General features: G+C 49.2%; 1 pseudogene; it reads right to left on the bottom strand.

Moving 5' to 3' along the window:
- Positions 1-730: 730 nt before the first annotated feature.
- On the bottom strand, positions 731-849 carry LOC145410905 (5S ribosomal RNA; annotated as a pseudogene).
- Between the last annotated feature and the right edge of the window lie 11,440 nt (positions 850-12,289).

The raw sequence follows: 12,289 nt of genomic DNA, 5'->3' as shown, positions 1-12,289 counted from the left end.
TGCGCTAAAGCAAATTTCCCCCGGAATTATCCAATGATTTCATCCATTGAAATAAGCCCTATGCCCTATTCTTATACAAAATAATATATACCAAAAAGAAATAAGGTAAGTGATAGTGCTATACACCTTGATTTGGCTAATTATCACCTGACAACACCTCACGTGCACTCGTTCGCTAATTTCCCACGGAAATTTCCCCTTTGAAATATGCCGTATAATCTATTCTCGTAAAAAAAAATTATATAAGAAAGGATGGGAGAAGCCAAAGTGACATTTACATTCACCTGGAACTACCTACTTTTTCTACTGTATGTTTTCAAGATTTCCTACTAATCATTTTTTAGCATGTACTGCTACTGTCCACCAATAGTCCGCACTCCTAATCTCATCTGTACTCCCATCCATTGTTGACAATTTAGCCATTTTCCCCCGTTCTTGACTCCCCTCCCTACCTCCCCTCCAGTACCCTCTCAACCCTCCCTACCTCACCTCCTTTACCCTTTCCTATTGCCTGCCCTGCCATGCTGCGCTAAGCAAATCTCCCCCGGATTTTTCCACAGATTTCATCCATTGAAATAAGCCCTATGCCCTATACTTATACAAAATAATATATCCCATCCATCCATTGCCAGACGCCATGTATCCCAAACCGGGTGGCCAAGGGCATAGAGTTAGTTGTTTTACAGGGAGGGGCACTAATCCTCCACCAACCCCACTTGACACGTAGGGATGCCAACAGCATCTGGTGTTCCCAGGCGGTCATCCATCCAAGTACTAACCAGACCCAACGTTGCTTAACTTCGCTGATCGGACGGGAAGCGGTGTACTCAACGTGGTATAACAAAAAAAAATAAAGTAAGTGATAGTGGTATACACCAGGAATTGGCTAATTATCACCTGACAACACCTCACATGCATTCATTCGCTAAATTCCCACGGTAATTTCCCCTTTGAATTATGCCTTGTAATCTATTTCTGTAATAAAAATATATATCAGAAAGGAAGGGAGAAGCCTAAGTGACATTTACATTCACCTGGAACTACCTATTTCTTTATGTATTGCCGAGATTTTCTACCAATAATTTCTTAGCATGTAAGTTAGCAGCTGTCAGCCCCATTGTCACTGTAAACCCTTGACTTCTCAGATAAGCCACGCCATTTAGTTCCTTGTCCTCCTCTGTAGTCAAAGCATGTCGCACTCACGCCCCGCCATTTCTGCCACTTCTGCGCCCATTGCAAAAGGCCCCGTGACCTCTACACCCAGAAAAACTCGTGGGGGAAGCAGGAAAGGACTAGCTCTGCAGTGGAACGTGAACTTTATTTTTTTTTATGTGAGGAAGAAGGAACCAAAGGCAATGAGCCCGCAATTACTGTTCCCTCCAAGAGAAAAACAAAATACGAGAGAGAGCCAAATTCAAGATCCATTCATTTCTAGATGCCTAGACACACTGAGTTTGAAAGACTGGAGATCATAGGAAGTAGGAAGTACAGAAAGAGGGAGATAGTTCCAGAGTTGACCTGTTGCATAAATGAAGGACTGGGAGTAACGGTTGACTCTTGCATTAGAAAGTTGGACAGAAAAAGGGTGAGAGTTTGCTGCTAGACGGGTGCTACGCGCCCATTGTGGAAGTGGAGGAATGCATGCAGACAGTTCAGAGGAACAGTGACCATTGAAGTAGCGACAGAAAAGAGATAAAGATGCAACACTGCAGTGAAGAGACAGAGGTTGAAGGGAGTCAGTAAGAGGGGGAGAGTTAATGAGACGAAAAGCCTTTGACTCCACCCTATTGAGAAGAGCTGTATGTGGGGAGCCCCCCCATACATGAGAGTTGTACTCCACACAGGGGCGGATAAAACCCCTGTATAGAGTCAACAATTGTGCAGGAGTAAAGAAGGAACGGAGTCGGCTTAGCACACCCAATCGTTTGGAAGCAGATTTTACAAGAGATGTAATATGATCTTTCCAAGACAAGTCCCGAGCAAATGAAACCCCAAGCATGTTCAACGATGATGCAGGATTAAGCTGAGTATTATTAAACATAAGTGGGTATACCTGTGGAAGATTTTGTCGGGTTCATAGGTGCAAAAACTGAGTCTTTGATGCATTAAAAACAACCAGATTATTTTTACCCCAGTCAGAGATACGAGCCAAGTCAGACATTAGGTGTGCCATAGCCTCATCCCTTGCCTGTTGAAGTAACTGCTAAGATGGACGTTGTGGGAATCGAATGGAAAGGTGAAGGGTGGAGTCATCAGCGTATGAGTGGGTAGGGTTAGATGTACAGCTTAGAAGGTCATTGAAGAATAAAAGGAAGAGAGTTGGTGATAGGACAGAGCCCTGAGGAACACCACTGTTAAAAGATCTAGGAGAAGAACGATAGCCGTCTACAACAGCGGCTATAGAACGACCAGAAAGGAAGCTAGAGATGAAGGCACAGTTAGAAGGATAGAAACCGTAAGAGGGCAGTTTGGAAAATAAAGATTTGTGCCAGACTCGATCGAAAGCCTTTGAGATGTCAAGTGCAATGGCAAAGCTTTCATCAAAGTCCCGAAAGGAGGATGAACAGGAGTCTGAAAGGTAGGTGAGAAGATCGCCTGTGGAGCGTCCCTGACGGAACCCATACTGACGATCAGAAAGAAGGTTGTGATAGGAAAGATGCTTTAAAATTTTTCTATTAAGAATTGACTCGAAAACTTTTGAGATACAGGATGTTCAAGCAATTGGACGATAGTTAGAGGGTTGGGAATGGTCACCCTTCTTTGGGACTGGCTGAATGAGAGCAAACTTCCAGCAAGAAGGAAAGGTACAAGTTGACAGACAAAAGAGAAAGAGTTTGCCCAGGCAGGGAGTAAGCACAGAAGCACAGTTCTTGAGAACAACAGGAGGGACTCCATCAGGCCCATATGCCTTATTAGTACTGAGGCCAGCAGTGGCAGAAAATACATCAGCTGAAGAAATTTTAATGTTAGCCATGAGGAAATCAGAGGGGGGAAGTGAGGGAGGAACAGCACTGGAATCGTCTAAGGTGGAGTTGGAGGAGAAAGTCTGAGCGAAGAGATCTGCTTTATCAGTAGAAGAAATAGCTACAGAGCCATCAGAGTAGAAAAGAGGAGGGAAGGACGATGAGGTAAATTTGTTAGAAAGGTTTTTGGCAAGGTGCCAGAAGGAGCGGGAAGAGTTCGAGTTAGAGAGTTGAGAGCATTTTGTACGGATGAAATTATTTTTAGCAGAGCGAAGAACAGACTTAGCACGATTCCGGGTAGAAATGTATAAAAGATGTGATTCAGGGGTGGGTTGGCTCCGGTACCTTTTATAGGCCCTCTCCTTGTTGCGGACAGCATTAGAACAAGCGTGATTAAACCAAGGCTTTCGTGCATTAGTCAAAGGATATGAGAAAGGAATGTATGCTTCCATGCCCGAGAGAATAACCTCCGTAATGAGCAAGGCACACCCAGATGGCTCCCGGCCATGGAAGCAATAATCATTCCAGGGAAAATCAAAGAAGTACTGCCTGAGGGCCTCCCAATCCGCAGCTCCAAAGTGCCAGAGACGACGTTTTTTTGGAGGGTCCACAGGCCGTACCGGAGCGATAGGACAGGTTAAGGTGATAAGGTTGTGATCGGAGGAGCCCAACGGAGAGAAAAGATTAACAGTGTAAGCAGAGGGATTAGTTGTAAGAAAGAGATCAAGTATGTTGGAACTCTCTCCAAGGCGGTCATGGATATTAGCCGAATTATCAATGATAATGATGGATAGTGACTATGACCCTTCAGGGGATTAGTGTGATGAGCCGGGTGAGGAAATCGTGCCAGAATGCTTTAGTGTCCCAAGTTATCCCTAGGTCCAAGGGAAAGGAGCCGTTAGTGCAGCAAGGGAAGGAATTTGGGAAGGGAATGAAAAGGCGGTGGGTTAGCCCCGGAACAATGACCCCGCGTGATCTAGCCCGCCATGAGTCCCGAGGTGATTCACCTCCCTGTTCCCCAAGCCCCACTTCACTCATTTCTTCCTCTTCTGCTGAATTTTCTCCTGAGTCTTCGTCGTCGGAGTCACCACCAGGATCAACAGTGAAGGCAGGCCGTAGAGGAAGAGGTAAATCCCTGACCAGTAAAAGTAGAGTTGCCAGTAGAGTAAGGGCTGCTAGTGCTGTACGGCAACCCAGGGTCAGTGCGAGTGACCTTGAACCAGATAAATCTGCCTCACAGCCACCCTTCACCCTCATTCACCCTACACCGCCACGACAGGGAATCCTGGACGCCTTCGCGTGGACGGAAGGGTCCGATTTTGTCCCTGAACATCTCCATTTTGACGAGAGTTCCTCAGGAATACAGCCTGCCTTCACTCTTGACGAGGATGCTGAGTGTGTGGACTTCCTTTTGGCCTTCCTCGATGACGAAGTCATGCAGCACATATGTGATGAGACCAACAGGTATGAATCACAACGTGCTGCAAGTGGTACAGGTGCAGCCAAGATGCAACAGTGGTCCATACTGGGAGTGCAGGAGCTGTATGTGTTCTTCGCCCTCATGCTTCTCATGCCACACTCAAAGAAGCATGGGTTGGAAGAATACTGGTCCATGGACCCCTTACTACCCTCACCCACCTTCAATAAGTACATGGCCAGAGATCGCTTCCGGAACATCATGGGAAACCTGCACTTTGCCAACAACGATGTACTTTCTCAAACCGACCCACTCTGGAAGATCCGGGAGATTCTGAGCAAAATGAAGGATAAGTTTATGACATTCTTCCACCCCTTTCAGAAGGTTGTCATTGACGAATCCTTGGTTTTGTTCAGAGGACGTCTTAGGTTTGTGCAGTACATTCCAAGCAAACGCCATTGCTTTGGAATCAAGTTCTTTGTACTGTGCGACTGTAAGACGGGGTACATCCTTGACTTCGTCATTTATTCAGCCAGCACTGTCGATCTTGATAAAACACATCCCCTTGGCTTCTCAGACTGTGTAGTGAAAGTGCTCCTTGAAAGATATTTTGGTGGGAATCATGTGCTGTATAAAGACAACTATTATACACACCGAAACTTGCCAAATACCTTTCAGAGCACGACATCGGCTCCCGCGGCACTGTCAAGAGTAATCGTGCCCACTTCCCTAAATTCCCAGAGGCAGGAACCTCGCAGCGAGGAGACGTGCACCTACGCAAGTCTGAGAAGATGCTGGCAATACGGTGGCATGACAAGAAGGTCGTGCACATACTCACCACCGTACACAAGGGGGAAATGACAGACAGTGGGAAGGTCGACCGTAGGACAGGCGAACCTGTGAGGAAACCTGATGTTGTCTTAGACTACAATATCAACATGCGGCTGGTGGACAAGTCCAACATGATGATTGGAGAGATCGACTGCCTCCGGAAGAATACTAGGTGGTACAGGAAAGTTTTTCTGCATCTCATAGACATGACGCTGCTGAACGCCTTCATCCTGTACAAGATGAAGGTCAAGCCACCCAAATCCTTCTCCCTGAGGTTGTTCACCAGGACTTGTGTTCAGCTGCTGCTGGAACGATATAGTAGGGTGACAGCAGCAACTCCAAGGCACCATGCAGTAACACTTCTCGACGGACTTGAGCAGAGGGCGTACATGGATCGGCACAGACTGGTGCAAATGCCTGCCACAACCAAGAGGAAGGCTGCGATCCGCAGGTGCCAGGTGTGTGCACATACCACCCGACGCACACCTGAGCACAAATGCACCTCTTGGCAGTGCGCTGAGTGCCAGGTTCCCCTCTGTGTTACCTGCTTCTTTGATTACCACAGCCAGAAGCAGTTCTAAAAGTGCAAGTGGGAAAGGAAAATAACGTGTAAATAATGTGTAAATAGCAAGTGAAAGCAATGGATGTACAGTACATATGACTGAACAGTGTAATATAGTTTTATGTTACTGCAAGTGACAGTGAATAACATAGTGTAAGTAAAATAGAAGTGTAAATATTGAAAATACAATAGGAAATGTAAATAGAAATGTAAGTAATTAGTAATATAAGAAAATGAGTACAAATACTTGAGGTTATAACAGTGAAAGTGAATCCGTGGCTCTCTACGTATTTTACTGAATGAAAAATTGAATGACTTCAGTGACCATAAACTAATACTACAGAAGGAAACTTATGGATAAAGACTGCAGATATATATGTGTTATATAATAATAGAAATATAAAGTGTGAGGGGTTTTATGAATAATAAATGACAGACTACCAACAGCGAACTATATTCCTTTCGCAGCAAGAAGTCCGTTCAGGGTGTGGCAGAAGTTGGAATTTCCCCAAGTGCGACGTTGCCAATTTGACCACCAATTATCGGATTATCACTCTGTCTCCCTACCTACCCCCATCCCATCTGTTTCTCTCTCTCTCTGTCTCTCTCTCTCTCTCTCTATATATATATATATATATATATATATATATATATATATATATATATATATATATATATATATATTTGTATATATTTATTATTTACTTTCAACTTTTTTTCCACACCACCTATGAGGTAAAAGTCTAGGCGCATTTTATTTATAAGAGGTTTCCCCTGTAGGCCTAATCCTCTCTCTGATCTTTAATCATAATCTTCTTCGTCATCAGAACTTTCTGTTATATTGACGAGAGAGAGAGAGAGAGAGAGAGAGAGAGAAACAGGTGGGATGGAGTAAAATGCCCGCCGTGCCCACTGCCGGACCTCCCACCACACCACCCCCACCCCACCACCGGGCCGCCACTGCACCACCACCCCAGGAGGACACAACGGTGGGGTTAGTGACCCCAATCAAGAGGGTCACCAGGACACTACGGTCCTGGGCCCCTGTTCCCCACAACTGCCCCAACACCAGGTGACCGGGGAAAGGCAACTACCTTGCTGGCGGAACAACCGTCGTCAGAAAAGGGGTGGGGCTGAACTAGCTTCAGTCCCAAGTAACACTGTATTGACGGCAATTGTTACACCCTCTAGGGCAGGAGGTCCAAGGGCAGGAGGCCCAAGGCTACGGCCTAATAAAGTGTACGAGGGTAAGGCGACCAAAGGCTCCGGCCTTAGTACACCCCGGAGAGAGAGTTGCCCAAGTGCATCCCTCACCTGCTGTTCTCTCCTACAGGAGCAACACTGCGCCAACGGTCCCTATACGTGGCGGGGAAGGAGTGGCCCCGTACGCCCTTCAGTTGCTTCTGGTCAGAAAGATCAGCTCCTGGCTATGGCCAGAGTACGTACCAGGGTAAAGAGTCCCTGCTATCGTACGTGTAGCTTTTCCCTACTACAGGAGCAACACCGCGCTGACGGTCCCTATATGTGGCGGGGAAGGAGCGGCCCTGTACGCCCTTCAGTTGCTCTCTGTAAGACGGGTAGGCCTCCGGCTCCGGCCGTGGCACATACCAGGGTAGAGAAGCCCCTGAAGATAGCCTCAGTACGTACTGGAGAGAGTGTGGCCTCTGTGCCCCTCACTCCGGCTTGTCCCCTACTACGAGAGCAACACCACGCCGACGGTCCCTATACTTGGCGGGGAAGGAGCAGCCCTGTACGCCCTTCAGTTGCTCCTTGTATGCCAGGTAAGCTCACGGCCACAGCCAACGTACGTACCAGGGTAAGGCGACCCAAGGCTCTGGCCTCAGGACGTACCAGAGAGGACACGAGTGACGTGAGTCCTTCTCCATCCTCTTCCCCCTGTGGGAGCCCTTCATCACCACCTGGGAATATAGCCCAGGAGGTGACACTAGAGTGGTGGCAAGGCCCGATATCGGACCTACCTCCCATGCCTGGGAGATCCTTGTTCCTGCCTGAATCCCGAAGGAGAAGCTGCTGCATCCCAGCCCTGTCGGCGCCTCTCCCCCTAGGCACCCACAGTCCCAGGACAACCAGGCCAGACCCACCGGCTCCCAACGAAGGCGATCCCAGCTCCCTCACTCCACGGAGCCAGAGACGACAGGTTCAACTGCTCCAGCCGTTCGGCCCCAGTCCCAAGGGCCACCTCTCAGGTCGAGGCCCCCAGAGAGGAGGGCCTCCCTGCACCACACCGATGAGGCCCCAACTCGAGGGCCAACTCCCAGGTCGAGGCCCCCAGACAGGAGGGCCTCCCTGCACCACACTGACGAGGCCCCAACTCGAGGGCCACCTCTCAGGTCGAGGCCCCCGGACGGGAGGGCCTCCCTGCACCCCACCGACGAGTGGGACCCGGGCAGTGACACCCTTGCGGGTAATCCCTTGCCCTCTGCAGGCCGGGTCCCCCTAGGGATCTACTCTCATGCCCTTGTCATGGAGTGAACATTACCCAGGAGATACAGGTAAATAGTGACGCCCCTTGTGTCGAGAACAAATCAGGGAAAAGAACAGTGAACAGCGACTAAGTGAAGAACAGTGCAGTTATCAATAGTCCAAAAGAACTCAGTGTTGGCAGGACAGAGAATAAACCTCAGAGTAATTATCCAAGTCCCCCCAGTAAAAGAACTTTCTGTGAACGCATAAGGCTAGGGTGCGCGGGCCAGTCAAAAGCCTGAGTGTGAGTGTCGCCATGACCAGGTGTCTGTTTCAACTGTCGCTATCCGCACCCTATCTTAATTATAGTAATATTTCCCCTACAGACTCCCAATCTTGTTTATCCCCTTTGTGATCAGTTCAGTGTATATCCTGCCTAAAAGTGACACATAGACAATACCATATATAATTCAAGATATCCCTGTATGAGCATTGTAGTGTGTACTGAGTAACTATATTTTGTGGTGCTGAATGTTAACTCTGTGTCCCTGTTCCCCTGTATCTCAAAATATCCCACTCTGTGTTGTATTGTAACTTGGTTAGAATTAAGGTAATAGATGTGTTAAGGTGTACTGCCTGGTTTTTATGTCCTGTTCCTTTGTTGGTGCTTTACTTCCGGTCTAGAAAGAGGACCCCGCTTCCGTCGCTAGTGTTTATAGGACGACAAGTCGCCTTAAAAACACCAGCAAAACATGCGGGTAGGGTAGGGAGACAGGGTGATAATCCGATAATTGGAAATCGTCAAATTGGCAACTCTACGAGCGTGGCAACATGGGAAAAAAGCGCTTGCCCACGTGTCACTTAGAATTCATTCAAATCATTGTTATAATTCTAAAAAGTGATACTCAATGTACTATATAGCTTCCTTTACTATATACAGAATATAAAAAACAATTTCAAATTGCACATAGATGGGAAATAAGAGAGAGAGAGGCATGTACTACGGTTGATTTGGCAGAATAGCTAGAGGTGATTCACCAGGTGGGCCCCACCCTGAACGGACTTCTTGCGGTGAAATGACTATAGCGCAAGTTGGAAGGTCATAATGCTGCGCTCGTAATTTTCATTGCTTTCACAGTGTTTTTTTTTGGAGTATGGATCCCAAACTACTTGATAATCATAGAATAGTGTTTCTAGTGATAATAACTGGCTGTGGTAATCCATATGGGTTGTGTCGGGAAGTGTAAAGTGGAGACTTCGTTACCCAACTTCAGAGGTCTCCACAAGTCCTACGGTAGTATCGATGACAGGTTGGCAACAAACATCCCAGGAGAAAACTGAAAGTATGTGCCATATGCATATGTAATTTTAATATTCTAGGACTAATAACTGATTTTTGGCAAATATTTTTTGAGAGTCTGTTTGGAGCCCAAATATGCCCACGGGACATGCAAAACATTGGAAAACAAGCCCATGTGTAAGGGTTAAAAACCCAACAAACACCTTGGTTCAAAAACCGTAGGCATCAGGCGAGGTGTAGCATGGCACTGCCGCTTACACCAGTGCTTTCCCTGGCGGTGGCTACATCAGTTACGGCTGGCTAGTACAGCCATGAGTATAGCCACTCTATTACAGAGCTCAGTGCTGTGTACATATCCACTCAGCTGTATAACATGGAGGGCTACCTCCCAAGCGAGCGTGTGACTTACGGCCGCATCATATTAAAACACCCACATTCATCGCCATCGCATGCATCATGGTAATCTCACTGGAGCTTTATAGTATGGAGAGGCTTTCTCATGGGTAGCACAGCATAATTTATGTAGCATGCCTCCCAGGGCGGTGCTGGTGTAGTGGCAGCCATGTTACACCACGCCTGATGACCGCATTTTTTTGTACTGGAGCTTCTCTTTGGGTTTTTGAAAGCACCTGATGATTCCAGAAAAATATAGTGCCATGGATCCACTGTACAGCTTATAGATACAAAAATGAGCACAGGAATGCATCGAGGAGAGATGGCGTTACATTTCACAGAGTAAGAGAAATTAAAATGCCAACGATAACAAACACAAGCCGCCACCACACCCCCAGGAGGAGAGACACGGAGGAGCTGGACACCGCATGGATTGCGCCCAGCAGGCAACAGGGCCAAAAGATCACCCAGGCCACGCACCCCTATTCCCCAGGAACTTGCCCCGCCACCACCACCTTAGTCAAAGTGCACTACCTTCCGGGTAAGCTGACCACCGACAGGATCGGGGTGGAACTGGCCTAGCAGTTCCAAGCAACACCAACCACCGGTCTATAGTCGGGCATCTGGGGACAGCCGATAGCCACTCCAGTTATTGTAAGAGAGGCGGCCTATAGCCGCTCACAAAAAAGAAAAGGGCCACGGCCTATACCCGGACCGTCAATTGAGGAAACAGCCTAAAGCCGCTCTGCCCTGAGTGCTGCTCACACACCCCCTACAGAAACCAGCGACAGCCTATAGCCGCGATGGGGAGAGGAGGCAGGTACGTCCCCTCTCCTTCTGTGAATAGTTGCCCTCGGAGGGCACGCCACCGGCGACAGCCTATAGCCACGCCCTTAGGGAGGAGTCGGCCTGGAAGCTACTCCTCTCCTGCTCCCAAGTGCCCCTCCCTTGCGGGACCTCGGTGATGGCCAATAGCCGCACCAGCAGGCAGGCAAAGACCTATAGCCACACCTTGCCTGAGTGCCCGTTAGGCAGTCAGGCCCCGGCGATGGCTCTGTAGCCGTGCTGACAGCCCAGAAGGGACGGCCTGTAGCCACCCCTCCGTCTGTTGCCCAAAGGGAACCTAGTGACAGCCTGTAGCCATGCCGGGCAAGAAGTCACCAAAGTCTCTTGCCCCCTGTGACTCCGCAACGGAAATGGTGAGCTGTGCTCAGTCCTGCCCCCTGGCAGGAGCACCCAGGTTACCCACCTGTCCACCCAGGATCCGAGGCAAACCTCCAGGGAGGAAGACCTCACTACTCAGAGGATTGGTGGAGTGGCCCTGTACTGTCCCCAGGGTTGTTCTCCTTCTGTCCATCAGGAGGGGAGGGACACCAGCCTGACCAGACTCCGGCCAGAGAGCGACAGCTGCAGCCCAGGCCCTGATGGCGGAGCCCCCAGCAGAAGACTGCAGCCGGTGCCCCTCTGAGGACATCCCCTGGACCCCCAGCCGGGCCCATCTCCCCCACCCCCAATGAAGGCGACGCCCGTCCCTTTACCAGGCACTTGAGTGAGCGCCTCCAATGCTTATTTGGCCCCATTCCTGAGGGCCAGACCCCAGTCCCAGTCCAAACAGGGTGAGGGGCCTTTTGCCACACACAGGTCCAGAGCTCCAAGAACAGAGACGGCGCCCCTGGAGAGTGGTCCGGTGGCCGCGGGACAAGTGGACTCCACAGGGCCTCCACCCACCCTGGGCCGAGAGTTGTGAGCCCTGGACCTTCCCTTCCCCAGTGAGTGAAAACCAAGTGTGCATGAAAAGACAGTGAATTCATAGTAAACAGTGGGATCGACACTAAGAGTATAGATGTGAGTTCACAGTGAACACAGTGAGGCCAGAAAAGACCAAAGTAAGTGAATATTGAAGAACAGCCGTAAAATGCTGTACCCCCAAAAGCTCCCAGACACCCCCACAAGGAGCCCACAGAGGAGCAATGACAGTGTGTCGGGACTCGGAGCAACAACGGCATAAGTCAGCCCATGCCATGCACCCCTATGACCCGGAACTCGCCCGCCACAACCATAACAGGAATACTAGACTACCTTTCGGACGAGCCTTCCCCAACCAGCTTCGGGATGGAACTGTTTCTCCAGCTCCTGCTAGCACCCCTGAGACAGAATAGCTGCTCACCCCTTACTAAGGAGACGGCCTGTAACCGCTCTGAGGGCAATAAGGAGACGGCCGGTAGCCGCTCCCGCCTTCATCAGGAAATGCCCTGTAGCCACTCCGAAGGTGTCTTTCTTGAGACGGCCTGCCTTCTCAACCCTCCTGAGAAGGAGATGATGGCCTGTAGCTGCTCTGAGGGGAAGCAGGAGACGGCTTGTAGCCACTCCCGCCTTCGTCAGGAGATGGCCTGTAGCCA

This window comes from Coenobita brevimanus, chromosome 86 (genome assembly GCF_032717465.1).
Source record: "Coenobita brevimanus isolate Jiangsu-jjx chromosome 86, ASM3271746v2, whole genome shotgun sequence".
Taxonomy (NCBI): domain Eukaryota; kingdom Metazoa; phylum Arthropoda; class Malacostraca; order Decapoda; family Coenobitidae; genus Coenobita; species Coenobita brevimanus.
The sequence above is the reverse complement of the archived record's forward strand: the minus strand, read 5'-3'. Positions and strand labels throughout refer to the sequence as shown.